The sequence below is a fragment of the Dendroctonus ponderosae genome, unplaced genomic scaffold (genome assembly GCF_020466585.1).
Source record: "Dendroctonus ponderosae isolate FM_Combo_2020 unplaced genomic scaffold, Dpon_F_20191213v2 Dpon_F_20191213_7, whole genome shotgun sequence".
NCBI classification, from domain to species: Eukaryota; Metazoa; Arthropoda; class Insecta; order Coleoptera; family Curculionidae; genus Dendroctonus; species Dendroctonus ponderosae.
The window spans coordinates 11762671-11768354 of record NW_026018916.1 but is presented as its reverse complement, the minus strand read 5'-3'; positions in this window follow the sequence as shown (position 1 = coordinate 11768354).

The following is a 5684-nucleotide window of genomic DNA, read 5'->3' as shown; positions in this document are numbered from 1 at the left end:
CAGCTGATGGAGAGTTCTTTTGCAATAATTCAAAAGGAAACAAGCTTTTTCTCTGTTTTCTACATTATAAGTTATTTTGTGTTGTTCTCTCCCTCAATGTTTATTTTGCTATTTTAACTTTCGCCACGTTTAATTTGCTTGCAGCGCATTTGCCTGTTCCATTCATTAAAAAGAAATGTTGCACACCAGAGAAAATCGTCCATACCGCACGTTGTTTTGTGTTGTCATTTTTTCGTTTCACATTCATTCTCAGGTTTGGTGCCAATAAATGTTTAATATACTCGTACAAACTATCAAAGTCGCTCCTTCTCCATATTTGGTATTTGGTACCACTTAGGTACATCTAGTAGCACCTTGTTGTTAACTACTGTAATTAATCTAAGTATAAAATTTAATTATTCCTGTCGCGATCTTACACTGATATTTAGATCTTATTCATAAATAATTGTATTGCAGCATAGCAAATATGCAAGCCTCTAGGCATACTTAAACATTGTATAGTTCGAGACAGCGGGCACATAATGAATTCACGATAAAAGAAATAAATTAATTTAAAAATTAGGGGATAACTATTAAGGACACGCTCGGAACACCTTAGATAATGTTTCGAAATGCCCATATTGTGGCAATAAATTAGTTTCGTTGTCGGCTAAGGAACGTATTGAACTTCGGTTTTTGGTAACGCGTACAAAAGATGAAATGCAATCCTTTAACGCAATCTATCTTCATGAGCCTCCAATTACTAAATATACTTTTAGTTAGATTTAACAAGAACACAGTCATATAAGGCATTTGCTTAACAGGAAGCCAAAGCAATTGCCTGAAGAATCTAAATTGAACTATTTGCATGAAGCACACAATAACTCTTTAATGTCCATTACCACAATTGTTAGAAGTTAGTCAATCGTTAAGGTAAGTATCAAAAATAGGTAATCTATTATATGTCACCATTATGATATTGAATTCATACATAAATTATTGGAAGGCGACATTGATCAAAAAGTCAATTTTTGTAAATAGCTAATAGAAATTTAGCTGTCAACATATGAATTAACGAGAAATATTATTTTTCCAATGAATGAGAACGATGTTCATGTGGAAAAGCCATATTCTTAATGCATACATATAGTATAGAAATATCGGAAGAATGGTCCTATAGATTTTAATCAAACTCGCTGTGAATTTATTGCTACGTGTGTTTTGATGAAGCAACCGAGTCCATCCGCTTTCGGCAAATGAGGAATTCTTGAGTGAAATTCTTGGTACAAAAACTAATAGAACTTTTCATTTGGCCCGTAGAATCAACAACATTTTTTTAAGTTGGTGCACTATTTTTTTTTTATGTTTGAACTCTGTAAAATTTTGTAGCATTCATAGGTTTTGCCGAAAAAAAACATTTCTGGGAGGGAGGACGCAGGCGTTTATACGCGCAAATAAACAGATCCAACAGTATTCGAATATGAGTTTAAAGTACGAGAGTAGAGTTGGCTAGTAAAAGTAGTATTATTTTAGGCTCAATGAGACGCTTAGAGCTGCGGCGAGACGGTATCTTACCATTACCATTATTCAAATTTTGTTTCATGCATCCCAACCTTTTCTGTCTCCGGTTTATCGATTGGCTAAAACAGTAATTCTTCTAGCTTATAGTTTCTGATTAATTCACATTTCGCCATTTATGAGCATGTGTTTCATGAAATCCCAATAGATTTAAAACGAAGTGATAGCAGTGACATGCCCGAATTAGTTATTTCTTCTGATGCTGATCTTTTATTTAGTGAAATACCTTTTAATAAATGTTTTGTCTTAAATTAAAATTAAATTAAATCTTAGTTAAATCTTAAATAAAAATTGATAAGTTTCGATAATTGAACAAATTTTATATAATTTAGACATACTAAATTTATATTAAGAAACTATGTATGTGGTATTCTGAACAAACACATTTAACATTTGATAATTCTACATATTCGGTGCAATTTTCATCAATGAGTCAGTTACTCTAAAAGGGAAAATCTTGGCCGTACAATTCATAGGATTCCTATTTTGTAAATTAAATTTAAATTTTAAATTTTCGGCGAGGAATCCAAAAGCCTTGGTATCTCTAGTTGCTCTATATGCATTCCTTTTCCATATCAGGCGATAAAATTGCTTCTATTTACAAAATAGACAATTGATACATGAAAATCACTTTTTAAAACTGTCATTCTTATTATTACTCCAGTTAACCGAAGGAAAGTCGTAAAGATTGATTGAAAGAATACTGCTATACAGCCTAAAGCTCAAGACTCAATTGAATAAGTGTTTATTATTTTACCGAATAACAATTTTTTGAAGAACTTCAGGTCATTTTTATGTTAGTTATTCCGTTTAGAAGCATTAGATTCCTTGTTTATCGACTAGACCAAAAAATAAAAATAAAACTACCCACCTGTCTGTCCCATCTCTAACTGACGGTTCTACACATTCAAAAGACAAACGGAACCAGCATGAATAATTAATTATTAAATTAAATTCTTAGATTAAAGATCGTAAATGGACAAATGCAACGCAAAGTCATCAATATCAGTAATCGCAGAGTTCAATACACATAATGCAAACTTCCAAGAGTCTAATAACAAACAAAGTTACTTGTGGAACAGACAAATACTTAGTAAATACCTGTAGAATAATGTGGTTTAATAAAGATCGGCAATTTGATGCTGCTAAATTTAAAAAAATCTGAAGATGCTGCATCTCCTAATCAAACTGTTTTTATATCGTTGTTGACAAATGTTTTTTCGCTCATCGTAAACGCACTGTATACAACTAAGTATTCAATTCAATATCAAAAAGTCGACATAGTTTTGTGTGGCGAAGAACAACATTTTTCTGTGAAGAATATTCAATTCATATCAATTTAATTTCTATTTTATTGCGTCTGCAATTTGATTTGAATCATTTTTGCAACTTTTATTATGCGTTTATAAATTATCCAAAATTTTTATTAAGTTTACATAAATAAGTAAAATAATATTTGATTTGATTAATAGCAGACCGCAACTATTATTTGGAACACAATAATGACCCGTAATTATTGGGCAGACATTTCGTATTTTATACCTACGCGTCAAATAAATCACGTATCTGATAACTAAATATATATTTAGTAATAAATGGTGCATGAAAACTTATATTTAATGTTTAATTAGTTTCGTATAGCACATAAAGCAGGCTCATGAATATTTAAACAAAATTGTGCCTGAAAGCTTACGGGTCGAAAAGTGTTATCAAGAAATCTACACTTATAAAATATCCCAGTTATTTATAGGTGCATATCAAAAATTAATTTGAAACTAATATATTCATTGAATATCGGAGACTATACAGTTGCACTGCAATTTCATTTCAGGTTCATTTGATATTGAATTTCCAATTTGCCTGTAATGTTCGAAATCTATGCAACATTTTGAGATAGTATTTCACTTTCCATGTTTTTCATTAAAAAAATCGAATTTGCTTCCATGTCGAGCTCATTTCTGAGAAATAATTTCTAACAAGCCTCGGAGTTAATTAATTTTTATATTTTCCGATTGTTTTTGTTTCATTTTAATGCCGCCAACTATAAAAATTATAAATTTGAAGGAAGAAAATCCCAAGATTTCAGACTCGCTTCCAAGTATAAAAGAATGGCCTGGTGAGCAATAACTTTGTCATTACGATGTAAACGTTTCAAGAATATTTGGAAAATAACTTTTCTGGCTTCGTGCTAAATTCAGACTTTTTGGGTTTCTAGGTTATTGTGTCTAGGTTGGATTTAGCTTTTTACAGTTGTCTCTTTCGAATTTATACGGGTGTTTTGACAATGATTTATACACGTTATTTGTCGCCGTCCAATTTGTGTTTCCAAATCAGCCAATTGACGATGCAATAAATAATAAGAGGTTGTATATTATTGGTGATTCGATCTAAATTTGGAGACGAAAATGATCGAAATCAGATCAGAGAAATCAATAAAGGGACAGTTGATTATTTAAAAAGTTTACAACAATTATGTATGAGGTCTTAATTTTTTAACCATCAATTAATGATTGATAAAATAAAAAGGCAATTGAAGAAAAATGAAAAGTGCGCTTGCAATTTTTGTTTGAAACTCTACCAAACAAAAAGAAAATTTGTCAAAAAGTTTTTTTATTAAATTACTCAAATATTTCTGCCGGATGATAAGTTCGGCATCTTACCTGAAAATTAAAAATTAAAATTAGCAATTAGATCATGGAATAACTGTAAAATATGTAGGTTTATTTTTGCATTCTGATGCAGATTTAAATTACTTTTTTGATGTATAAAATCTGAACTAAAATTGGAAAGTTGTTTGTCATTCGGCTTTAACGATAAAAATTCGTATTTTCATGGTGTTAACAAAGCGACCATTTATCCGTTGCCTTTGGATAAAAAAAAATCTAAATTTGGCAGCAGAACAGACTAATACTACATATATTAATACTATTTGGTTTGTAAAATATTTAGCTACAGAGCGCTCAAATTATTTAATCAAGTTGGAATATCTTGAGGCTTAAAAAAATAACTTATTTTAAATGGCACACCCTGTATATTGATAGTGTTATTTATTCAGGATACAGAAAATAATTGTAAAATATTCGTAATTAGTTTTTTTACAATACTAATTGTTTCGAATGGAAATTTCGAAACAAATCCTTCCTACCGGTCAGGGGTAAACTTACTTTCCTCTCTTCTTGGGGCATTCTGTATGTGATTTTGACAGTTTTCGGGTGATCCCAATAGGTGTTACAGTTTATCTGGAAAATTGCTTAGTCAGACAGAACACTAGAACTATATGATGCATGCCTTGAGATGAATATTTAAATACTTTTTCGATAATCGAATCAAATCTTCATTCTTCAGGTCATTTTTATGTTAGTTATTCCGTTTAGAAGCAGCTGATGGGATTAGTTTCCATTTAGACCTGACTTAGATTAGTTTTGATGCATTTCCAAGGTTCTCTGCTTCTGCGTTTCATGTTAGTTTCTCGTCCCCCAAACCTATTTCTCCTCTTACTTGTTTTTTTCTCGCTTGCCAAATGGCCGCTGGACGTTCTTCATTTATATGGGCCGTTTTTCCTGAAAACCCTCCTTATGCAGGATTTTCGATGTAGGATTGATTATCTCGCACCATTTTCAGGCAACTTTATCCGGCAAGATTTTTAATCGCTCTCTTTTCCTATCGCACTGTGCGGAGTATCGGGATATCGACAAACGATATATTATCGACTTGGGCTGCGTCGCACAATTTGAGCTAAGCCATAACTTTAGATTAGCCTTCTATCTCAGGTAACCATAACAGCAGAAATACCACCACATAACAGAAAATAATACGTCTTGGGGGGATTGTCGCGTTTTTCCTTTGTTTTTCTAAGAGCGTTTGAGGTTCGGATTGGGTTTTGTTTGGTTTCCATTAGCGGAGCAAAAAAGCCTCGTTGTTGGCACAATATATTTCAGAAGGGAAAATATTAAAAAAGAATGCCGGATTTTGCGTTTCTGTGCAACAGATGGGCGAAACACAGCTAGACAAAGCTTTAAACTGGCGATTACTAAATCACCAGCCATTACTGGTATTCAGAAGTTAAACTGTTTCACCAATACCAGTTCTAAAATTAATTTTCTATGCGGATATGAATAGAATCATTG